Below are 27,639 nucleotides of genomic sequence, written 5' to 3' on the forward strand. Positions count from 1 at the left end.
TTATTTGATAGTGGTGCTGAGCGAAGTTTTGTGAGTCACGGATTCAAGCACCTACTCAATCAAAATCCCCACAAAATGAACGAAACTTTTACGGTCGAAATGGCCAACGGTAAAACAGAATAAACGAACGATATCTACATAGGGTGCACACTAGCATTAAATAATCACTCCTTTCAAATCGATTTGATGCCTGTTAATATTAGGAGCTTTGATGTGATTGTTGGCATGGATTGGTTAATCCTCCACCATGCTGAAATTATGTGTCACGAGAAGGCCGTTCGCCTTCACCTACCCAATGGCGAAACCCTAATAGTTTATGGCGATAAACCCGGCTCAAACCTCTGACTCATTTCTTATATCCAAGCGCAAAAGTGCTTGCATAAAAAGAATCATGCCTTTCTTGGTCATGTCGTGGATAAAACAAAGGAGGAGAAAAACATTAACGATATTCCAGAAGTACGTGACTTTCCTGACATATTTCCCAAGGAATTTCCAGGAGTACCTCCCGAGTGCCAAGTCGAGTTTCGAATCGATCTCGTACCTGGAGTCACTCCAATCGCCAAATCACCCTACATGTTAGCTCCCGCCGAGATGCAAGAGTTATCTAGTCAACTAAGCGAACTTCTCGACAAAGGATTCATCAGGCCGAGCTTTTCACCATGGGAAGCTCCGGTCCAGTTTGTCAAAAAGAAAGACAGATCTTTCAGAATGTGTATCGATTACCGAGATTTAAACAAGCTTACCGTCAAGAATCGATACCCACTCCCTCGAATCGATGATCTATTCGATCAGCTCCAAGGAGCCAGTTACTTTTCCAAGATATATCTGAGGTCCGGAAACCACCAACTAAGAGTCCGAGAGGAGGATATCCCAAAGACTGCCTTCCGTACCCGATATGGGCCTTTCGAATTCGTAGTCATGCCTTTTGGTCTCACAAATGCACCAGCAACCTTTTTAGACCTGATGAACCGAGTCTGTCGGCCGTTTCTCAACAACTTCATGATTGTTTTCATCGATGATATACTCGTTTACTCTAAGAGTAAGGAGGAGCACAGCCGACACTTACGACAGATTTTGGGAATACTGAGAGCAGAAAAGCTTTACGTAAAGTTCTCCAAATGCGAGTTCTGGATTCATAGAGTGGAATTCTTGGGACATGTATTCAGTAAAGAGGGAATACATGTGGACCCTACCAAGGTCAAAGCCATTGAGGGCTGGGCAACCCCAAGAACCCCAGCCGAAATCCGACAATTTTTAGGCCTTACTGGTTATTACCGAAGGTTCATTCATAATTTTTCAAAAATCGCGAAGCCTCTCACAATTCTCACCCAGAAGGGCGTACCTTTTCGTTGGAATGACAAACAACAAGCTGCCTTCGAAACCCTGAAACAAGCCCTCTGTAGCACTCCTGTGCTGTCCTTGCGAAAAGGAACGGAGGACTTTGTAGTATACTGTGACGCTTCGAACCAAGGGTTAGGTTGTGTGTTCATGCAACGCGGGAAGGTGATAGATTACGCATCAAGGCAACTAAAGACCCATGAAGTAAACTACACCACTCACGATCTCGAGCTGGGAGCGGTGGTATTTTCTTTAAAGTTTTGGACGCATTACCTATATGGTACAAAGTGCACCATTTTCACAAACCACAAGAGTCTTCAGCACATTCTGAATCAAAAGGAATTGAACATGAGACAACGGAGATGGGTCGAACTGCTAAACGACTATGAGTGCGAAATCAAGTACCATCCAGGCAAAGCAAATGTGGTAGCCGATGCCTTAAGTCGAAAGGAATACTCGGGTCGCCAAGTAAAGACGATGACCATGACCGTCCATTCCCATTTATCCTCACAAATCAAGGAGGCTCAGCAGGAAGCCTTGAAGCCAGAAAACGTCGCCAATGAGGCATTGCGCGGAATGGAGAAGAATTTGACGGTCAAAGGAGATGGGGCCTATTATCTTATGGACCGAATCTGGACGCCGAGGTTCGGTGGATTTCGGGACATGATAATGAATGAGGCTCACAAAACAAGGTACTCTATCCATCCGGGTTCCGAAAATATGTACCTGGATATCAAACAACATTATTGGTGGCTGAATATAAAAGCGGAGATTCCCACTTACGTTGGCAAGTGTCTCACTTGTGCCAATGTTAAAGTGGAGTATTAGAAGCCCTCGGGTCTACTTCAGCAACCCGAAATACACGAGTGGAAATGGGAGAGGATAATAATGGATTTTATAACCAAATTACCCAAGACGGCAGACGGTTTGGATGCTATCTGGGTAATCGTTGACCGATTAACAAAATCCGCCCATTTCCTGCCAATAAAGGAGACGTACAAAATGGAAAGGCTAACGCGGATATACCTGAAAGAGGTGGTGAGACTTCATGGAGTCCCCATATATATCATCTCAGATCGGGATAGCAGATTCACCTCTCGTTTTTGGCAATCGCTCCAGAAAGCATTGGAAACCGAGTGGATATAAGCACTGCCTACCACCCTCAGACTGATGGCCAAAGCGAGCGAACCATTCAGACTTTAGAAGACATGCTCCGAGCATGTGTAATAGATTTCGGCAAATTCTGGGACGCTCACTTGCCCCTGGTTGAATTTTCATATAACAACAACTATCACACGAGCATAGGAGTAGCTCCCTTCGAGGCCTTGTATGGCTGAAAGTGCAGATCGCCCCTCTGTTGGGCTAAAGTGGGTGACACATAGCTGGTTAAAGGGCAATTGCCGAACAACACCCTCACAAGACCAAAAATCATCCGAGAAACTACCGAGAAGATAATCCAAATCAAAGCTCGACTCCAAGCATCGCGTAACCGACAAAAGAGTTACGCTGACAAACGACGAAAACCCCTGGAGTTCCAAGTCGGAGATCGAGTGCTATTAAAGGTCTCTCCCTGGAAAGGGATGATCTGTTTCGGGAAACGAGGAAAGTTAAACCCGCGATACATTGGACCATTTGAAATTATTGCCCGAATTGGTCGAGTGGCCTATAAGCTGCAGCTACCCTCGGAGCTCAGCAACGTATACCCTGTGTTCCACGTATCAAATTTGAAAAAGTGCTTAACGGATGAAACCCTTGTCATTCCTCTAGAAGAGATTGAGATTAACGAGAATCTCCTGTTCATTGAATAACCGGTCGAGATAATGGATAGGGAGGTGAAGCGCACGAAACAAAGTCGCATTCCTATTGTGAAGGTTCGATGGAGCGCTAAGCGTGGAACGGAATTCACTTGGGAACGCGAAGATCAGATGAAGCAGAAGTACCCTCACTTATTCTCGCGTTCATAATCCTACCATCCAAAAGAATTTCGGGACAAAATTCCCTCTAACGGGGGGATGATGTCACAACTAGCCTTTTTAGTTAGGAAATTCTGTTCTCATGTAAAACATCAACTATTGTAAGGCTTGTTCTAACACATTAAATTTTACATTAAGGTTCCTAATGAACCATGTATTGTTATAATGCAAAGCATATATATATGTCTCAAATCTCTCTAAGTATCTCAAATCTCTCCCAAATCTCTCTAAGTATCTCAAATCTCTCCCAAATCTCTCTATGTAGTTTCCTTAGTCAAAACCAACTTAAAACAAAAGGGGAAAACTTGAAGGAGCAAACCTAGTTCGGAACCCTTAGGAAGCTTCGGACCTCCTAAAGGAACCGATCATTTCTGCATAAGGAGCCTCTTGACTCCGGAATACCCTTTGATCCGGACCATTTCGCATCCGTAACTCCCTCCTCTGTTGGCTTCGGAACTCGCATACTCTGGAAGATTTCACCCGGACAATCTCGCTTCAGAATTTTCGTGATCCGGAACCTCCCGCTTTGCTCCGCAATACCTTGCGCACTCCGGAAGGGTTCGCAGCATCAGAAGGTAGTGGTTCCGGATAAGAGCTGACTTCGGAACCCATGGCCTAGCTTCGCACCTTCGGTCCGGACCTGCTGACTTCGCACTTGACTCTAGAATTTAAGGATTCACTCCGGAACTTCTTGAATCCACTCCGGAACCGAGGAGAGCTTCGGAACAAATGGATTGACTTCGGAACTCACCATTTGACTCCAGATTTTTTTCCATTTCGGAACTTCTCTTCATTTTTGGAAGATTTTGACGTCATGAATCCCACCAAACTCATATTTCTCATAACTTAGACCTCCTAAACCTCTATTCTATGCTAAATTGGAGTATTTGAAAACATATTTACATAAAATAATAATTAATATCTATAAAAGTATTATATTAGATCATGAAGTGATAAGGGGGTTGACTTTATGATTTGATGTAATCACCCATTTCCCATGCAATTCACAGTAACCCATGCAAGAACCACCAAATAACAATGTTTGAACCAATAGATTTCCATGCACCTACCCCTTCCCTATTTTCCTTTATCCCTTTAAAGCAACGACAGTGGGAGAGTTTTAAACTTCTCCATTTCTCCAACTTCCCTCAAATTCTCTCAAATACTTCCCCCAAGAGCAAAGGCAAGGATTTTGTTAAAGCTCAATTCTTCTAGTTCTCCTTAAGGTGTTAGGTAAGATATTCCACTTATCTAGTATTTTACATCTTTTGCAAGAAAAAGCCATATTATTTCATTCATAATAATATGTGATAAAAACCCTTAGGACAACATTCTTTCCCAGGAAGTTCCTCAACTCATCCAAGAGCTTAGGCTTGAGATCTTCATCCCATCACTCCAACCAACTCATCAACCAACTCAAGGTGAGCTTCATACCCCCTATTTTTCGAGTTTTTATTGTTTTTGGGGGAGAATACAAGTCAAAACCTTGCTTTAAACCTCTATTTATTTACTGGTTATGCTTGTATGCTAAACTATAATGTGCTAAAGTTATGAAAACTCCAAGAACTCGAAATCTTGGGCAAGGCTCAAGTGCTTGAACGACATTTCACAAATTATACAAAGAAGCAAGAACTAGTATGATGCAAAAATGTAAATTACAAGTTTTTATGACAAAAACCATAAGTATTTACGTCAAAAATTGTTTAAACAAGTATTTTGGAGGAAATGGACCACTTTCAACAAGTGACATAGCTTTGAGCCACCTTTTAACAAATATGAGTCTTATATGATAAATTATAAAATAAAGGACCATATTGCCATCATCAAGAAGATCGAGTCATTTTGACAAATCTGATTTAAAAAGGAATATTTTCTACAAACGAGACAACGAGTACACCTCTATTATTCCTGTAATAAATAATGGATTACAACGATTTTGAATGAAAACACCTGTTAGTATTCTAGTCAGACGCATCTTCACAGTACCTATATATAAATAATAGTGTACGCTTAAAGTCCTGTAAGAGTTATAACTAGAGTCTCCTGGAGGGGGAGCGGGAATTTGTGTATAGATCTATACGGGGTTGACACCCCGCACCTTCGCTGTTCGCTACAGCTAGACCGGCCAGTCTAGGGTGACAAATGTCTTAAACAAAAACGACGCCTGAAGAACATCAGAATAGGCACTCCGTCATATTAGTATGGTTATAACGACTTACTATGAATATAACAGTATGTCGCTAGAAAATTACTCAAGTTACACCTTTCAATTCCAGACAACGATTGTTTTGAGTACTATAAACGAAGCTTTTATCACACCAGTCTTAGGGTTTTAAGACCACCATCTTATACATCGGAAAATATAGGATTTTCTGGGGAAAACAATTTTATACGATTTCGAAAAACGATAAACTAAAACACACATGCAACTATACCTGATTAGAATCGAAAACTTACAATCATTTGATAAGAAAATATGGGATTTTTTGGTTTTACCAACCACCACAGATTTTTATACAAAATGATTATGAACTCACCAACATATTTTATGTTGACGCTTTTCAAACGACTTGTATTCTCAGGAAATCAATAAGCAGGTCAGTGACGTGGGGAGTCAAGACTATTTTGTCGTAAATTGGAATATATTTAATGCTGTCTCTTTTGTGTATTTTCAAGAACATGAACAATATGTAAAAACAATGTAAGATTGTTATTTTGATGTATGATGTTTGGATTTCTATGCTTAATTTATATTCAGTTGTTATGATACTGCACAATGAAGTCACTCGCCTCCGGACATTTCCGCCATTCAGGTCTGGGGGTGTGACATGTGCTTTCAGAAGTACGAGCCCATACTACCTTCCACATCTATCTGTACTTTCCTCAAGAACTACCTTGACTTCACCAAGTCCCTTCTACTACTACTGCTTCACGCACTAATGTCATCCTAGGCTTTCCCTAGGGTAATCACCATCCCACTCTCCGCCATCAGCTGCATAAGAAGTCCCGGCTATCTCCCCCTAACTAGTTCGTGAATACCATTACATATCGCTAAGACAAGATAATTATTCAAATGAGAGATCCTACCCTACAACGGTTGGACACAAAGAAGAGCTGCGAATTAGAGCTAGACCTAACCCTCTGAAATTATTTAGTCCTTCCAATATGTAACTTAACATATTCGTTTACTAGTTAGTAAAAGATAACTAGAACTCCTAAAAGCACAAAGCAAGAAGTATTCGAGCATCGAGTAAACATAATCAAGCATATCCTAATCAGGCCATCATATCACCGACTAATCTGCATTAGCATGCAGTTCATAAAGCTGATATATACATATAACAGACACATAAGGCATCCTTCCTAGATCCTTAGCCCTAATCTAGCATGCAGTTCTCATAAACATATCATAACATAAAATTGTATGGGTAATTTGGGAGTACTTACTTGAGCTCGGTTGATTGCATGCACCACACCCTTTTCTCTTTTTCAAAGTTCTTTTCTCTTTTCAAAATTCTTTTCTTTTTCTCAAAGTTCTTTATATAAAAATGATTTTCTTTTGAAAAATTTCATACCAAGTCCTCAGTTTGAGTTCAGACACACCCGAGAGTGTGACCGAATCCCGCAACCCAAGGCTCTGATACCAACTTGAAACATCCCAAAAATACTGTTTAAAAATTTCGTTTTTAATTATTAAGAACACCATAGTCATCAAACATCATATGAAAATCATAAATAGTGTATCTCAAAATATCATAACATCTGTCAAAATATACCAGAGTATAAACATCCCAGGCTAAACAAATGGTGTGTGCACTGCAATCATCCCGAGCTCTTCCCCTTGCTAGTGGAAGTACCTGAAACCAAAACTGAAAACTATAAGCACGAAGCTTAGTGAGTCTCCCCAAACTACCACATACCATACACATAATCACATAATAGCATACATTGGGCCTTTCCCACTACATCGGGACCCGCCCGACATCGGACCGAAGCCCGGTATACATATAACATATCAACAAGCATATAACATAAACACATAACATAAACATATAAACATTCCTCGGGCTTGCCCCAAGATCAGACCAAAGCTCGGAACACATAACACATAACAAATAAGCTAAACCTTCCTCGGGCTTGCCCAGGCATTGGACCGAAGTCCGAAACACATAACACATAATATATAAGCTACACATGATGGGTTTTGAGCATTCTAACACTTCCCAAGTGTACATGCAACCCTAATAACCTTGGATCTATGTTTGTCTAATTATCATGCAAAGTTGAATTCCAAGGTTATATTCCTATCTAGCATACATGGGGAACAAATTTTAACTTGCATGAAAGATAGAATAACTTACCTTGTTGTTGCTTATGATCCTTGAAACCTTGTGAGCCTAGCACCCCAAGTGTGATGCCTCAAATGCTTCACACAACACCAAATGCTTTTGGAATGACTTTAGAGAGAATACACACTTCTAAAATCGGCCTAGCCCTCTTGTTTCTTATGTGTAGCCGATTTTGGTGGAGAATGGGTTTCTTATATAGTGTTGACACATCTAGGGTTACACCATGTAAACCCTAATGTGTCATGACTCTTCATTTCCATGACCCATGGGTTTGTAACTCCCATGGAGCATCCATGGAGCATCCTATGGGTGGAACCCAACTTGATAATCCATGGAGCCTCTTAGCCCACTATATAAGATATGGAAGATTTACATAATCTACCCATATATTTAATTAGTTATCTTTTGATCACTTAATTAATTCTAAATTAATTCTTGATCAAACTAATTAAATAATATTATTAATATATTAGAACTTATAATATATTAATAAACCATAAGTGTTATTTCTCTCATTTTAGTTTATCCAATTGCATGGTGCCATGCAACCCAAATGGACCATGCCGGGTCGGGTCAAGTACATACCAGAAATAGTTATGGACTTAGACACCTTATCCAACAGTCTCCCACTTGGATAAGTCTAATAACTATAACTGCAATACTTCAGGAACCGATCGACAATCGTAGCTCTTTCAAGGTCTCTTGGAACTGAGAAGATGATGATACGCCATTTAAGATAAGTGATCATATAATCCTCTGTTCTAGATATCAGCCGGACAAATACATGGAACAATGTCTTACTTATTGTCCAGCAGTTTGTTTGCCGATTTCCGATTTGTTTGACAAAGAACTTCATTGAACACATCAACTTAGTTCTGACCGGGCCCGGTACATAGGTCAAAACAAAATCATCGCGGGGCCCAGATATCAGCTTCTAATCCAAGAAGGAACAGATAAACTTCGACTAATATGTTTGTTCTACCACTCATTGAATTATACACAAAAGCACGTTTTATAACATCGAGTTACCAATGCGTTAACGTACAATCAATGCATAACCAACTCATAAGTAACAAATCATATCTCTAGGTTTGAAGACTTATATGATATTACCGTCTCACGATCACTCGAGATAAATTCCATGAAGTGATTCCAGTGAGCGTGGGTTGAGTCCAATGCTCAGAACTTATGAGCACTCATGAGTGTTGTAGCCATGTCCAACAACTTAGACCTCTGCAACCAATCATGACAGTCTTGATTCATACCTACTTCCGACATATGACCGACTGTGGAGGTTCGAATAATATGATATACCAAACATAATTATTCTGGAAGTCAAAACATGCAAAAGAAATATAGTAAACGATCGACAAGAGATAGCAACACTTTACTCATAAATAAAACACCTTTTATTCATCATCTAATGTCAATTACACTTTACAAATTTCAAGGTTATCTAACTACTAAATCTAATATCATCCTTCAGCCCTATGCTCCGAGCATGCTGGAGATGCTTAACCCGAGTCAGTCCCTTCGTGAGGGGATCTGCTGGATTCTCATCCGATGATACCCTCTTTGCCACAAGGAGTCCTTCTTCTATTCGATGTCTGATGAAATGGTATTTTCTGTCGATGTGTCTGGATCTCCCGTGATCCCTTGGTTCCTTGGCTAAGGCAACTGCACTTTCACTATCATAGAAATTTCCATTGGCTCTTTAATAGCTGGTACAACTCCAAGGTCTCCAATGAAGTTCTTCAGCCATATCGCCTCCTTTGCTGCCTCGCTAGCTGCTATATACTCTGATTCGCAAGTTGATTCAGCCACTGTCTCTTGCTTGGAACTCTTCCAAGAAATTGCTCCTCCGTTTAAGGTAAAGACCCAGCCTGACTGAGAGCGGAAATTATCCCTATCAGTCTGAAAGCTAGCATCACTATACCCTACAACTCTCAAGTCTTCACTCCCACCGAGGGTAAGGACCCAGTCCTTAGTCCTCCATAGGTACTTGAGGATATTCTTTACCGCAGTCCAGTGTGCCTTGCCAGGGTTCCCCTGATACCTGCTAACCATGCTCAAAGCAAAGGCTACATCAGGTCGAGTACACGTCATAGCATACATGATCGATCCTACAGCCGAAGCATAAGGTCTTCGACTCATTTCTGCTATCTCAGCCTCAGTACTAGGGCTTTGCGTCTTACTCAATCTGGCGTTACTCTGGATGGGTAACTCTCCTTTCTTGGAGTCCTGCATGCCGAATCTCTTCAGTACCTTATCCAAGTAGGTACTCTGACTAAGTCCAATTAGTCTTTTACTTCGGTCTCTCAAGATCCTTATCCCTAGAATATAGGCAGCTTCTCCTAGGTCCTTCATAGAGAAACACTTCCCAAGCCAGGACTGAACTTCCTGCAGAGTTGGGATGTCATTTCCTATGAGTAGTATGTCATCCACATACAATACCAAAAAACTAACTATACTCCCACTAGCCTTGACATATACACAAGATTCATCTTCACTCCTAGAAAAGCCAAATTCTTTGACTTTCTCATCAAAGCAAAGATTCCATCTGCGAGGTGCTTGCTTTAACCCATAAATGGATTTCTCAAGCTTACACACTCTATTAGGGTACTCTGTATTGACAAAACCCTCTGGCTGACTCATGTAAACATCCTCAGCCAACTTTCCATTAAGGAAAGCGGTTTTGACATCCATTTGCCATATTTCATAGTCATGAAATGCGGCTATGGCTAACAGAACCCTAATAGACTTAATCTTGGCCACTGGAGAAAAGGTCTCATCATAATCAACTCCCGGAGTTTGTGAGAAACCCTTTGCAACCAGTCGTGCCTTATAAGTGTGTACATTACCATCCATGTCGGTCTTCTTCTTAAAGATCCATTTGCACCCTACAGTCTTACGACCCGATACATTCTCAACCAAGTTCCAAACTTGATTGTCATACATGGACTGTATCTCGCTGTCCATTGCCTCTTTCCACTTGGCTGACTCTGGGCCTGCCATGGCTTCCGCGTAACTGTTAGGTTCATCCAGACCTATCAGTGTCTCATCACTGATAAGTGTATCACCTTCCACAGTAATATGGAATCCATAGTAATGCTCAGGTGCATTCCTAACCCTTGTGGAACGCCTTAGAGGTACAGACTTGTCAATTGGCTCAACAGGAGTTTCCTCCTCAAGTTGAGTGCTAGGGTTTGAAGTTCCTTCACCACTTGACTCTTGAATTTCTTCAAGGTCAACTTACCTCCCACTGTCTCCTTGGCTTATGAACTCTCTCTCTCGAAAGACAGCCCTCCTAGCTACAAAGACCACATTCTCACTAGGTCTGTAGAAGAGGTAACCAAAGGATTTCTGTGGGTAGCTGATGAAAATACACCTCTCACTTCGAGGTTCGAGCTTATCATGAGTCTCGCGTCTCACGAAAGCCTCGCCACCCCAAATCTTAATGTGGTCTAGTTTTGGTACTTTACCAGTCCACATCTCATGAGGAGTTTTGGCAACTTTCTTTGTGGGAACTAGATTAAGGATATGGGCGGCAGTCTCTACGGCATACCCCCAAAATGAGATTGGTAGCGAAGCTCGACTCATCATGGAACGAACCATATCCAACAAGGTTCGATTACGCCTCTCAGCTACACCATTCAACTGCGGTGTCCTGGGGGGTGTCAATTGTGAGACAATCCCACATTCCCTAAGATAGTCGAGGAGCTATGAACTAAGATACTCACCACCTCGATCGGATCGAAGCATCTTAATGTTCCTGCCCAATTGATTCTCGACTTCCTGTTTAAACTCTTTAAACCTCTCAAAAGTCTCTGACTTATGCTTGATTAAGTAGACATATCCATATCTACTGTAATCATCAGTAAAAGTCAAATAATAACGATTAGCATCCCTTGTGGCATGTTTGAAGGGCCCACACACATCCGTGTGTATAAGATCCAACAAACCTTCACCCCTCTCACAAGAACCTGTGAAGGGTGACTTTGTCATTTTTCCAAGTAAGCATGATTCGCAACTATCATCTGACTTTAGGTTAAATGACTCCAATACTCCATCCTTTTGGAGTTGGCCTATGCGTTTCTTGCTTATATGTCCAAGACGACAATGCCATAATGATGCTTTATCCAAGTTATTATCATTAACATAATCAATACACAATACATTATTTCCTAAGTTATCAACCACAGATACAGTTTCATACACACCATCACAAGGTAATGCTTTAAAATAAAGAACATTATTAAAGAAAGCATTAATCGAACCAACTTCATTATCAAATGAAAAGGTGAAACCTTGTTTATACAATGCATGAAAGGAAATAATATTTCTTGCCATTTCTGGCGAATAACAACATTTATTCAAATCTAAACTAAACCCACTACTTAGCGATAAAGTATAAACTCCAATCTTGGTGACAGGTAAAGCTTTCCTATTCCCCATGATTAAGTTTATTCTTCCATGCTCCACATTCTCACTTCTTCTTAGTCCCTGCAAATCAAAACAGATATGAATACCACAACCGGTATCAAGGACCCAAGAGTTAGAATGGGGTGAGTTATTAGATAAGATAGTGTAAATACCTGCATGGTTGGGTTTAACTTTCACATCCTTCACATTTTGCTGGTACTTTGGGCAGTTCCGCTTCCAATGTGACTTTTCATGGCAATAGAAGCATTCAGCCTCTTTAGGGTCAGAAGAACGAGTGACGAAACCTTTCTTGGTTCCACTTGAAGAAGAGCCATCAAGGGTCCTAGCCTTGGTACCCTTCGAAGAGCTCTTCCTCTTCTTCCCTCGACCTTTCCAGATTGCCAAAACCGGGGCGGAGTTTGGAGTAGGAGTGTTAACAACCGACTTACCCTTAAGACCTGTTTCTGCGGTCTTGAGGAGTCCTTGAAGTTTTCTGAGTGTGACCTCTTCCTTATTCATGTGATATGTCATGCGGAATTGATCATAGCACGATGGTAAGGAGTGCAAAATGATATCTATTGCAAGCTCCTCAGGGAAGTTCACATTAAGCTTCAGCAACCGATCCACATACCTTTGCATTTTCTGCATGTGGCTCGTGACGGATTCCTCGTCCTTCATCATGGTTGTTATGATAGAGCATATGATTTCATACCTCTCTTGTCGTGCACTTTGATGGTATCTTTCCATCAGATCTTGGTGCATTTCAAAAGGGTAGAAGTCCTCATAGGACTTTTGGAGTTCCGCTGTCATGGTGGCCAACATGATGCATGCCACTTTTGTAGCATCCCTTTCATGTGCCCGGAAGTCAGCGATCTCCTGGGGAGTTGCAGTGGTCTCATCAATCTCCATAAGCTCCTTGTCAAGGACATATTCTTTGTCCTCGTAGCGGGTAATCATCCCGATGTTTCTGATCCATTCATTGAAGTTGGATCCATCAAAAATGACTTTCCCACACAAGTTCATAAGGGTAAAGGAGCCATTAGGATTAGAGCCAGAAGCAGCATTGTTTGAAGACATCTGAAAGAAGAGAACAAGATGAGTTTAAATATTAAGAGAGTCCTTAATAAAACACCCAAATGTAATATTAAGGCTAGGATCCAATCACAATATATTATAACTTAGAAGAGGTATGCCGTAATCCAAGCTATAACATATTTGAAAGGTAGGTGAATGACGATTCACCAATTTCCACCATGAAAAACGAAATATAGATATTAGGTTTTTAATTGGTTCTTAGAAATTCCTAGATTCTTTTGAGATTCAATGAATTTTTTTTTCAAAGGCATGTTTCAATCTCGAGTGTTCCCTCCAAGTTTTGTGACTGGGATACCGAGGATCACAAAACGAGGTGTGAAGTAACCATGCAAATCACTTGGTACCCTTAAAGTTTATCACTCAATCGATGTGCCGGTAAACCACACACGCTCCACCGATACTATGATAAACCTTAAGTCACCCTTTACCTACCTTGTTAAGTCCAAGTTAGTGTGCCGGTTAACCACACACGCTCCACCAACGACTTAAACAAAGTGTAAAGTGTAATTTCATGGATTAGCACCTTATTCACATTTTTACTAAAGTAACTAAAATTGGGAATTTAATAAAAGCATTTAGTTACTTTATAATATTCATCATACTTTTAATGAGAATTTATAAGTCCTTGTCCTACCCGTTCGGCTAACGACCCTCCACCGATCAAGGAAGCGGTGGATGAGAGTGGACACCCATTAAGTTGCCATTTTATAGGCAACAACCTTATACCCCCCTTATAGACCGGCTTCGTGAATGTGGCGTACTAGCGGTAAGACGACTTGATCTTATACATATATATATTAGTAACTTATAATATTATAAAGTATAAGGGTTGAATTTTAACTTTTAAAATTCTAAGGGTTGGAACTAAAGTTTTAATCAAGACTTTACTTGTTCCAAAACTTGAGGGCAAGTTTTGTAAACTTCAAAAACTTTTCATTTCTTATAACTTATGAATTAATTGAGTAATAAAAATGAAGACTCTTCATTTTTATAACTCTTGTGTTCTTTTAATGGCTTTAATAAAAGTGAGACTTTTGGTTTTCCATAACTTGAGAACAAGTTATGGACTCCATTAAAACACATTATGATCATGAATTAAACTACCATGAAGGTTACAAACAATTCCTATGATCATCTAATCTTTATAAGTTCAAGAACATGAATATGAACACTTTCAAGAATCAAAAATTACACTTAAAAAAACTTGTAATTTTGATAATTGTCATTGTAAATGGATTAGCATAAACATTACACCATCTAAAACAAGTTTTAAAACATCAAAACAGTTTAGGGTAATGTTTCTAGTCCATTTCCAGCAACAAATGTGCAAACTTTCATACGAGCAGAAAACAGAAAAACAATTTTTTTCAAGCAGTTTGCATAAAAAAAAACAACAAACAAACCAGTCTCTGATACCACTGATGGGTTTTGAGCATTCTAACACTTCCCAAGTGTACATGCAACCCTAATAACCTTGGATCTATGTTTGTCTAATTATCATGCAAAGTTGAATTCGAAGGTTATATTCCTATCTAGCATACATGGGGAACAAATTTTAACTTGCATGAAAGATAGAATAACTTACCTTGTTGTTGCTTATGATCCTTGAAACCTTGTGAGCCTAGCACCCCAAGTGTGATGCCTCAAATGCTTCATACAACACCAAATGCTTTTGGAATGACTTTAGAGAGAATACACACTTCTAAAATCGGCCTAGCCCTCTTGTTTCTTATGTGTAGCCGATTTTGGTGGAGAATGGGTTTCTTATATAGTGTTGACACATCTAGGGTTACACCATGTAAACCCTAATGTGTCATGACTCTTCATTTCCATGACCCATGGGTTTGTAACTCCCATGGAGCATCCTATGGGTGGAACCCAACTTGATAATCCATGGAGCCTCTTAGCCCACTATATAAGATATGGAAGATTTACATAATCTACCCATATATTTAATTAGTTATCTTTTGATCACTTAATTAATTCTAAATTAATTCTTGATCAAACTAATAAAATAATATTATTAATATATTAGAACTTATAATATATTAATAAACCATAAGTGTTATTTCTCTCATTTTAGTTTATCCAATTGCATGGTGCCATGCAACCCAAATGGACCATGTCGGGTCGGGTCAAGTACATACCAGAAATAGTTATGGACTTAGACATCTTATCCAACAACACATTCCTCAGGCTTGCCTCGACATTGGACCGAAGTCCGGAACATATAAACAAACACATGCAAGAATCACGAAGACATCAAGCATACAAACATTCCTCGGGCTTGCCCCTACATCATACCGAAGTCCGGAAACATATAATGTACATCGGGCTAACCCCGACATCAGACCTAAGTCCGACATATGCTAACATACATAAACGGGTCGGCATTGGTGCCTTCAACCCATTCCTACTGGAAGAAAACTCACCTCATATTAATGAAGTCCCGCGGACAAAACTCTAGCTGCTGGAAGACAGATTCCCGAACTGTCAACATCAAAATTACACCCAATTAATATTTGGGTTCCAACACATAGCCATAAGTCCATGCTTGGGGTAAAAGACTACTTTACCCCCAACTTAGCTTGATTCAAGCCTAAGGCCCAATCCAAAGGCCCAAAAGTCAAACAATGAACCAAAGCCCAACATATGGCCCAATTTTCCAAATTGGGCCCAAACCTCTACATGGTCTTACCCTAAGGCCCAACTATTTATTCCAGTCCAAACATTTGGCATTCCAATGGTCCAACATCTCATAATCATGAAGGCCCAGTTATGACCCATCTATGGCCCAATTTTCCAAATTGGGCCCAAACCTTTCCAATGGGCCTTATCCTAAAGCTCAATCCAAATGTTCTAGTCCATATACCTGTTAATAGTTGGCCCATCAAGAGTCCAGACATTTAGGCCCAACAGAAAGGCCCAACTCAAAACCCAACTCAATTAGGGTTTTCACATGAAATGACGATTAGGGTTAATTAGAAACACTTAACCCATTAAGGACTTAATCCATTAAGTCCATCAATCTACTAGGTCAATCATACAGTGTGGTCGGTGTTAATTCATAAATCCAATCCAGTCGTCCAAAATGAGGGTCCCCGCAAATCCAAATTAAAATCTCCAAGATTAGGGTTTTCTAAACCCTAATTAGGGTTTCCAACCCAAAACACGCCGATTAGACCCAAAAGCCAAGTCTTTAGATCAATTAGGGTTTCATTAGGTCAACTAGGGTTTCATTAGGCCGAGCACCACCCACTACCACCTCGGATAGTGGTGGTCAATGGCGGCTCACGGCGGCAGCCACCACCTTATGGTGGTGGTGGTTGTGATTCTAGATCCAAAAATGTATCCAAGCATATCACAAATAGCAATCTGTTCACATTCAAATGCACACTGACACCCAACACGGCGGTTGGTGGCGGCAGAAGGCGGCAGCCACCACCTCACGGTGTTGGTGGTGGCGATTTCCTTGATTATTCCGGCCAAACTATAATTATACAACATAATGTTCCAAAATAAACATACACACAATATAACACACACACACACACACTCATCCACCTTTATGGAGGTATACGGTGGCCGGAGGTGTTAGCCACCACCTCACGGTGGTGGTGATGGCTCTCTTGATCATGTAAAAAACACCAACACAACGCCTTGACTGAAAAATGGTCGCAGCCACCCACCTGGTGGCGTATGGCGACGGAAACAGCAACACTAATGGCGGCAACAACGGCGCTTATGGCGGCAGTGGGACAGCCGGAGCAGTGACTCGAGTAACAACCGGAGGAATCGATGATGTTGACGACCGCATGGGCAGCAACTAACGTCGCTAAAGCAGCGACCGTGTTCTCCGGTCTCCAAACTAGCCTTGAATCGCCCTTGATCTCACCGGAACAGAGCCAACAACGGAAGCAACAGAGCGGGGGCTTGTCCGACGGCAGCTTCGTCTTCTGCTGCGGTGGAGGAAACGGTGATCACGCCTCCACCAGAAAGTGATCACAGTGGCTATGACTCTCGGTGCCGCTGGTCTTCGCTATCGCAGGTCGTAGAGAGCGTCGTCGGTGGTCTTTGCCGGTTGGAAAACGAGTGTGAAGGGGTGATGGCGGCGGCTGGAGGGAGGGAGGCATAAGGGTGGCGGCTGCATCTTCTAGGGTTAGGGTTACCGGGGTGACGGGTTATATACCCCGAGCCCCATAAAACTTTATCCCATAATAACGCAATTGGTCCCTACTTCCCCCTTTTCTTTCAAAATGGATCTATAATTTACCCTTTTAACCCTCAGCATTCCAAATTCATTTCAATTTAGGTCCAATACTTACCAAACACCCCTCCTCTACAAATGTCTTCAAATTACCATTCAGCCCCATAACCTCCAAAATGTCTTCAAATTAAGTCCCAATAATTTACCAAGCAGTCTCTGCCTTCATAAATATTTACAAAACCACTCCGGAACTTAAACTTTTAACCCCCAACTTCTAAAATTATGACAGTTGACTCCTCGAAACCAACACCTTGCTAAATTATTATTGATTTTAGGGCTACTATTCATTCATTAATTTGTCTATTTATTTATTTAATAAATGGGGTATTACATATTATCCCAAAATAATAAAGAAAGATCATTTCCACCGATTAGAAATTAAATCATATCAAGTAAGATTTAATTTATCCTTTATTAACAATAAGGCTTTAAATGGTATTACTGATTTGTATTTCACCATTACATTTGAAAATGTCAATCAAGATTTCACAATTATGTTTAAACATGTAAAATTTAATTTATAACTACTATAGTTTTTAATAGAGTTGATTTGGTAACTTATGCTAAATCTTAGACATTCATTAAAAAGGAAGTCATACATCACAATGTATAGTATTTTATTAATTATTTTGTCTACATTTTAGTGGAATATCAATAAGAATCCTTTATATATAAATAAGATTCACATATGTCAAATAAACAACACTATTTGCCTTCAAAGAACCCTTTCTTGAAGTTGGAATATATGAATTTCATTTAGAAAATAAAGATAACAATGTCATAGATAAGTTTGATTCAAAACAAGTTTAAGTGAAAAGTGTTTGAATATAGGACTTGTTATTTATAAAACATTGATATTTACGTTATATTTATAATTAAGAGATCTAGTCTCATAAACATAATTTCAATCATTACTGAATTTGAAGTGATCGTTATGAAAAACGATTTAAGCAAATAATAAAATTTTAATTAATTAACTGAGACATATATTTAAATAAGCTAAATTAAAAAAATTACATTATTCCAAAACAAACGTTGTTTTACAATAGAAGTACATTATATTCTAAGCATAATCAATAAACTAAACTCTGAAAGTGTAGTTCGAACTTGCTTGTGCTCAGCTGGTTACTCTTCGGTAAATATCTGCAAGCCATTTACAAATATTTGATTAACATTAAGTACCAAGTACTTGAGTTTTATCTGAAAAGTATAAGTTCTATATAGTAGTTAAATGAAGTACTAGTCTCTCCAGACTTTCTTTTAAGATAAAAAGGACAAATCCTCTTCAAGTGTCCTGCTTCTCCATAGAAGAAACACAATCCATACATGTGGGCGTTCTTGGGGATTTTGGGTTTAAAGGTCCCATTTCTATGATTTAAACGCCTCTTAGAGAACACAAGGTGACTCTCTTCAGCCTTGCATTCTTCCGTTGTTTGATCTGGATCAAACCAAGTAGCTCTGTATATGTGGGATATTCGTTTCTCCTAACGAAATATGTAAAATGATTCTAAGCCTTCCAGTTCTTCCAGAGGTCAGGAATAACTGAATAAAATATTGCTTTCGAAAAATCTTCAGAATCACTGTAATGCTTCCACCAAGCATCATGTTCAGTTTTATTGTTAATATAAAGTTGTTCCAGAATAGGTCCTTTAATAATGTACAAAATCTGATCTCTTTCGAGATTCTCTTTCAAGACACGAAGCAAGTCATCGAAGTTGTATCCATAGAATGTTATATGTTCATGTTGATTAGCAAGATCAAAGTGATGTATGGTAACGAGATTTGATTTTGTTCTCCTCTACAAAATTTAACGAACTTCATTTAGTATTTTCAATATTTAAGTCTTTAATAATTAACACTCTTTTAGTTTCTAAAAACATTAATTATCAAAGTCTAGGATCCAAGTTGCAAAAGAAACAAATGGTTAGGTGACCTTTATCTCATTCATTGGAATCCAATTAGGTAGATATCAAGTATCAATTATATTTTATTATATAATTCCTAGTTTTATGGGATCGCTAATAACAAAATTTAATAGACATGTTTGATCCCATGTATGCATCAGATCTCTCTAGCTTAGGTGACCTTTATCTCAAAACATTTTCGATCAAATCATCCAACTTGAAAACCTTGTGTAATGGGCCTATAAATTGGTTATTGAAATCGTGGATACACCTTGTCCATCAAAATATAACACTAAGCGGTTAGGTGTCCTTTATCCCACTAGTGTAAGGTTTTTATTTCAAAACAATAACTAGTTACATCATATGTTCACATTATAAATTACCAAACTCCAGGTGATGTTTATTTTTGTTCAAAAATTATTTTAACATGTGAAAAACGAATTTATTAACCACACATAATAATCAATATTATAATAAACAACACATGCATGCAAAAAAGTGCAAAACAACCCAAGATCTAATGACACTTTTATGAGCCAAGATAAAAGATTTAAAGTCCTTTCCTAAGGGACTAAATGGACCAAATATTCAAGTGTTCTTCATGTTAACTTCAAGCTCTCACTTGTAATGACAACCAACTTTGTAGCAACTTTTACAAGATTTTGTAAACGTTACAAGACTATTAAAAAAGTTCATAAAACCATGGGCCTCCTATTGATTTTAAAAAATGGCCATCTTCTTCATCTTGTTATATTTTATATAAAATAAACTAGTCTAAAACTAATCTATTACATAAAATAACAAAGATGAAAGACTAGCTACTTAATATTACATACTTTATGAATAAAAGAATATTACAAACCATTTTTAAAGTCCACATAAAATAACAACACAAATGGTTCATGGATTGTTTATGCACTCTAAAATACATCTAGTTTACAAAACAACATTTATTTTTCTATGACAACTTTAATCACAAAATATGCAAGAAAACTTTTGTCATAAAAATAACAATTATAAAGTTGTCATAGAAAATATGTATGAACTTATTTTTTTTTACAAAAACAAGTTATCCATATTTTCCAAAACCCAAGATACTTACTAATAAGCATAAAATTTAACCAAACTTGCAAAGATGGATCTGATACCAATTGTTGGGTTTTTATTCAAAAATTAGTTTCAAAAACTCATGATTTAGCAAACGGAAGACTTAAAATTTCTAATAACATAAAACTAGTTTAAACCCATCAAGGATCTTCTTGACAAGTTTGGAAAGAAAACATCAACCAAAGAAGGAAGAGAAATAAATATAATATTCGTAGCCTTTGAATCCTCAAGGGAGGCTTGAATGTTGATGTAGAATGAAATTAGAACTTCACTTTTAGAAATCCACCAACAAGAACTCAGCTTTATGTAGATACTAGTAAAAAACTCTTAATGTCTTATGCTTTAATCTCATAACCAAAATATAAACATAAAGAGAGAAAATGCATGCAAGTAACATCTAATATTTAAAAAAAACTAGAAAGAATAAGTGAGGTCATGCAAGCTAAGGTTTTGGCATGAATAATGGAAGCAAAGATGAAAGCCTTTCTATTAAAGCCAAATATTTAACCAAATGACTTAATACTTTAAGCACATCATGCACCTACACCTATGTGTCCCCCATGCTCCTTATGACATCCCATACTTTTGATTAAACAAATCAAAATACCACTCTCTCTTGTGTCTTGCTTAGCTATGGTTTTCCATATGAAAAAACTTTAATATTTTATAAACTTTAACTTTTAGCTAAATGACAAAAAAGTCTTTCTAGTCCAAGATGTTGTACATGACTTAATAAATAAAACCATATGATATATTATGATACTTGCTAACGAAATTTATTATTTCCAAGAAATAAATAATTTCCTATTAATTATAAGAGTTTATTGAATAATCAGTTGTATCAAGATGTTGTTAGTGTGACCTTTAGGATCACATTTGTGGTATACCTTGAAGATGTGCTTTTGGTGATATGTGTTGTTTGATGACATGTTATGCTTTTGGTGATACATGATGAATTTATTGTTATATGTGAGTATGTAGTATTTGTTTCTCAATGTTGTTTTGTCGTAAATTGAATGTTGACCCGTTTTGGGAATTGTATATTTTCCCTACGAATATATGTAGCTTTTATTCACTCACTCAAAATGGACTGATACTTGTTTCTTGTACTTTGTTGTAACATACACGTTTAGTTATAGTGTTATGAAATTTTAAAATTGAATAATATTATGAAATATTATGGGATTTTGAGTGTTGAGTTCTAACATATAGTTTTTACTAGAATTGAAGTAAAACTATGTTTAGAATCATTCGTGAAGTATTGGAAGTCTTATGAGATTCCAATCAAAAGTTAACTATTGAAATTAACGAAAATATAAAGTTGAAAATAAGTAAAGTTATATTATTGAAAGTTTTAAAGAATCTCGTTAGAAACATTTAGGCGAAAACCTCATCGAAATCCGAGTTATAACAAAGAAGTTATGACTATTTGAAGTTTCGTGACAGAACCGGCACGACGCCGTATGACGTAAAAAGTGAGTTTTAGATAAACTACATTTTAGCCTTAATGGTCTAAATGAAAGTCGTAGTACTCGTTAAATCGAAAATTTTCATAAAAAGAACTTCCAAATCTGACTTCGTATGAGGAAGTTATGATTTTTCTATATTTCGGTATAGTAGTATACAACTAAAAACTCGAAATTAAGATCGAGTGATTTTTAGCCGATGCAACCTAAACGAGAATCGAATGTATCGTCCATAGAAGTACAACGGTAAAAAGACATACGAAAACGGACATCGGATGAAGAAGTTATGAATTTTTAACGGACTTTTCCTGTCCCGGCCCGTTTAAAATATAACTTTAAAAATAAAGTCAAAATTAGCCGACGTAGGCTAAACAAAAGTTGTAGAGTATTATATCACCTACGCGTGGATATAAATAACGTTAAAAACGGAGCTCATATGCAAAATATACGAATATTTGATGTTTGGAAATTCGGAGTACGCCCAGCGTAGTCGTGTTCACGGTCCAAGATTGGCCACATCGCCTGAATTCTCGTATACGACACATATCATATGGACTTGACACGTCTGATGCCACGCATCAGGGTACGCCCAGCATACTCGGTGTACGCCCAACGTACTGAGCCGCAACGCGTACTCCCAGCGTACGAGAATTATGCCCTGCGTAATGCGAGGTTTCAGCGCCTATAAATAGAAACCGATGGCTGTCGTATTTTTGTTTAGAATTCTCTCATTTTACACCCTCTACTCTCTCTTAATTTACTCTAACACCCCCCGAAGTCCCGGTATCATCCCCGACAACCGAAGCAAGTCCCGACGCTCCGAAGTTCCCGAGAATATCATATTTTCAAGTCGAAACTCTGCCCGAGTAAGGCCGTATTTCAACTAAAATCCCCGGTTTTGTCACAGAAAGTCATATTTAGAGCCGAAGTGCTGCCCAAGTTATCATTTATTCCATTCGGTTATTTCATGGTGAGTTCAATATATAGGAACAATTGTATGTTATGTGTTATATGTTCAATGTGCTTTCTCGTGTTATTATGATAATGAGCTATACCTTAGACCACGAAGTGTATGACATAAGCATCACTTGGGTACGTGTATGTAGCCACTGACCGTGTAGAGCATGTCTCGTAAGAGAGTGACTTCTACCATTATGGCATTGGCAGAAGGCTAGGCATGGCTGAAAGCCTATAATTTGCTAGCCAAAATATTTATTCAGAAATTGGTTATTTTTCCATGCCATATGAGCAAAAGTATTATTGATGTATATCAAGTATTGAAATTGTTATGTCTCATTGATTTTAAATCTTTGAATCAGATTATTCGTTGATATGGAAAGCATTTCATATGATACTCATCTGCCTTTGTTGTTCTTTGTCCCTCTTTGCTTCTATCATATTGATATGTATATGGCATAGCGTTATATTGTATCTATTATTGAACTCACTAAGCGTCACCGCTTACCCCTCTCAGTGTTTAACAATTGCAGGTAATAAGCATCTAGTATAGTCATATACTGTTGGAAGATTTAGAATAGTTTATACTATTATTTTTGTACTTGGGTTTACGTTTGTATAAAAGCTTAAATATCCTGGGTAGTTATGTAATATACAAAAACTTAGTCGGTTTGTATCCAGTCTTTTGTAATCAAATTATCAATGTAAAATATTATTTTTGAATATGCATGTAGCATGTTTTGGAGTAACTTGGAGTATTATGATGTAGTTTTTATTGAAATGGGTTCTTTCAATCATGGTATCAGAGCACTAATTTAAGCGAACTAAATATCACGGATTGGTATTTAGACTTAAACTGTCTAACGTTTAATATATGAACGGAGTCATTTGTAAGTATATGGATACAAACCATAGGAAAGATTTAAGTGGGGTATTGGGTAGTGATAAACCCTAGTTTTCTAAAATATTAAGTTCAAAATTTTCAGAAAATTAGTTTAAGTGAACTAGGAATTTTGAGAATTTCTAGACTTAAATATGGATTGCTAAGGGATGATGATACGATGTGTATTTAGTATACTTTAGGTTGAATACCTAAATGGGCACAAGCACTAGAATATTAGAGGATATATGCCTTATATTCTAATATGTGCTAAATGATAAATGGATATAGCATGTCTTAGGTTGCTTACTTATATTGCTATTACTTGAGAAAGTTTAAGGTCTGTTACCGACCTTGGTGTAGAAGAGGAAATTTTATGTATTCCAGATTCTAAAATTTCCGTGTTATAACTGATAAGAAACTTTTCGAAGTTTTAAAGAGACTTATGATAGTCGACATCAATAATTATATAGATAAACGATCGAGGGATATTGTAACATACACATTCAGTTATCGTGTTATGTAATTTTAAAAGTGAATAATATTATGAAATATTATATAATTATGAGTATTAAGTTCTAACGGATAGTTTTTACTAGAAATGATGTAAAACTATGTTTAGAATCATCCAGAATGTTTTGGAAGTCTTATGAGATTCCGAACATTAGGCAAATATTGAAATTTAACGAAAATATAAAATTTGAAATAAGAAAAAATTTTATTATTGAAAGTTGTAAAGAATCTCGTTAGAACATTTAGGCGAAAACCTCATCGAAATCCGAGTTATAACGAAGAACTTATGACCAATAGAAGATCTGCGACAAAACTGACACGACGCCGAATGACGTAAAAAGTGAGTTTTTGATAAACTACTTTTTAGCCTTAGTGATCTAAACGAAAGTCGTAGTATTTGTTAAACCGAGAATTTTCATAAAAACAACGCCCAAATCTGACTTCGTATGAGGAAGTTATGATTTTTCTAAGTTTCGGAATAATAGTAGACAACTAAAAACTCGAAATAAAGATCGAGCGATATTTAGCCGACACAACCTAAACGAGAATCGAAGGTCTCGTCAATAGTAGTACAACGGTAAAAAGGCAGACGAAAACGAACGTCGGATGAAGAAGTTATGAATTTTTAACGGATTTTCCTGTCCCAGTCTGTTAAAAATAAGAATATTAAAAATAAAGTCAAAATTAGCCGACGAAGTCTAAACGAAAGTTGTAGAGCATAATTTTCCCTACGCGTGCATATAAACAACGTTAAAAACGGAGCTCGTATGCGAAAGTTATGGATTTTAGAAGTTCGGAGCACAAAATTCGAGAAAATCACTAAAACCGAGAAGAATCGCATGGCACAGCTTCGGCCACGTCGCCCTTCTCGCATGCAGACGCGTGTCCAAGCCGGAGAACCAAGCGATGCGAGGTCAAATAGTCTTCTGAGCATGCCACCTTCGTGTCAAGTCTGAAGCGCGCCAGCTGCCCCTCGCGTCCGAACCTCGCTGCTGCTACCGCGTGTCTGAGCTTCGCTGCTACCTGGTACCTCCCTCTTGCTTCAGATCCGAGGCTCGCACCTATATAAGGGGTGCGACACCTCCCAGGTAAATGTTAGAAAATGCCCCTTTTCACCCCTAAACTCATATTTCTACTATTTCAACTTCCCCCGAAGCCCCGGGATTATTTCCAACGCCCGAAACACTCCCCGAAGTTCCCGAGAAGCCCGAGAAATTTATCTTTCGGTTTGAAGCCCAACCCTCGCAGGGCCCGGTTTTCAATAAAACTCCCGGTTTTCATTGAAGAAAGTCAATTATAGTAACGAAGTGCTGCCCAAATTACTATTTTAACCCCCGGTTATTTCACGGTGAGTTCAATATATAGGAACAATTGTATGTTATGTGTTATATGTGCTATGTGCTTTTCAGTGTTATTATTCCGGGTTATTTTCCCGTGTTATTTTTATTTCTGCTATTTATGATAGCAAAGCTATACCTTTGACCATGTGATCACTGAAAGGAGTTAGATTCACGGTGGTACTGGTACGTAGCCTCTGGCCATGTAGAGCATGTCTCCGTAAGAGAATGACTTCTATTCTATGGCATTGGCAGATGGTTAGACAGGGCTATAAGCCTGAAATCTACCGAAATGTTTAAATCAGAAAGTGTATGTCTTCTGTGCCATTTGGGCCGGAGCTTTATTGGTGTATATCAAATATAGAAATTGTCATGTCTCATTGATCGTATAACTTTGAATCAAATCATTGATTGATATGGAAAGTTTGTCATATGATTCACATATGCCTTTGTTGTTTCTTATTCCTCTTTGCTTCTGCCATATTGAAGTATATATATATGGCATAACGTTATATTGTATCTATTGTTGAACTCAGTAAGCGTCACCGCTTACCCCTCTCAATGTTTAACAAATTGCAGGAGATAAGTAACGGGTATAATCGTATACTGTTGGAAGATTTTGAATAGTTTGAAACTATTGTATTTTGTACTCAAGTATGTATAACTTATAGTATCCTGGGAAGTTATGTAACATATAAAAATTTGTAATAGTCGGTTTGTATCCAGTCTTATGTAAACAACTTATCAATGTAAAATATTGTTTTGATGAATATGCAAGTAGCATGTTTTGGAGTAACAAATGTTAAATATGAAAGTGTGGGTCTTTCAATCATGGTATCACAACGATGGTTTAAGTGAACTAAATTCCACGGATTGGTATTTAGACTTAAACCGTCAAAAGTTCAATATATGAACGGATTCATTAGGAGTATATGGATACAAACCATAGGAAAGACTTAAGTAAAGTATTAGGTAATAATAAATCCTAATATTCTAAAATACTATATTACTCCAAATTTTCAGTAGAATGGCTGAACAGGAAGGTAGCCATACCCCTGAGGTGGGTGGAGGTCCTCAACCTGGTGAAGTAAATACTCCAGTATCTCCTCGTGAGGAGCGAATATTGGGTAAACTTACTGGTATTATTCGGCAGAATTTCGAAGAACACAAAAAGAATGGTAATAAAGGAAAAGAGAAAGCCACTGGAGAATCTTCAAAAGGGGAGGTGAAGCGTCCCTCGTTCAAAGATTTCAAGAGTAGTGGTGCTACAGAGTTTTCAGGTGTTCTTAATCCCATTGTTGTTCTTACCTGGATCCAGAACACAGAGAAAGTGTTTCGTATTTCTCATGTGGATAATGAAGACAAGGCTAATTATGCTTCTGCTATGCTCGTCGGAGAAGCCTTGGTCTGGTGGGAAGCAACATATGAAGCTCTCAACGAGTATGACCAGGAGAATTTATCCTGGGAGATGTTCAAAACTCATTTTCTAGAGAAGTATTGTCCTCTAGACATGAGGAGGAGATTGGAGAAAGAGTTTCTTGAGCTTAAGCAAGAAGGAATGACTGTGAATGAGTATGAAACTCAATTCAATTAAAGAGCACGGTTTGCCGCAAAGTATATCCCAACTGAAGACGATAAAATTCAGTTATTCTTGGATGGACTGCGGTATGAGATCCGCGATTTCGTAGCTAATCGGGATGTTCTGTCCTTTGAAAAAGCTGTTGAGTATGCTCGAAAGCGTGAGCATGACTTAGAGATACGTGGTGCCACTTTTTCTGTTCCAAAGCTTCCACGTATCGATCAAACTGTTCCTGTTTCCTCTATTCCACCAGCTCGATCTGTTCAATCTGATTCTAATACAATAGAGCAATCTCAGAGCACCGTTCGTGGTCGCAATAGATCACAATCGTTTTCTATTCAATCGCCATCATGTCGCATTTGTGTAAGGAATCATCCGGGCCAATGCAAAATAGACAAGGAATCCATTGTCTGTTATGGATGTGGAGAAACGGGTCACATAAAGCCAGCTTG

This window comes from Lactuca virosa, chromosome 9, assembly GCF_052849685.1.
Source record: "Lactuca virosa cultivar CGN04683 chromosome 9, Lactuca_virosa_CGN04683_v6, whole genome shotgun sequence".
Taxonomy (NCBI): Eukaryota; Viridiplantae; Streptophyta; class Magnoliopsida; order Asterales; family Asteraceae; genus Lactuca; species Lactuca virosa.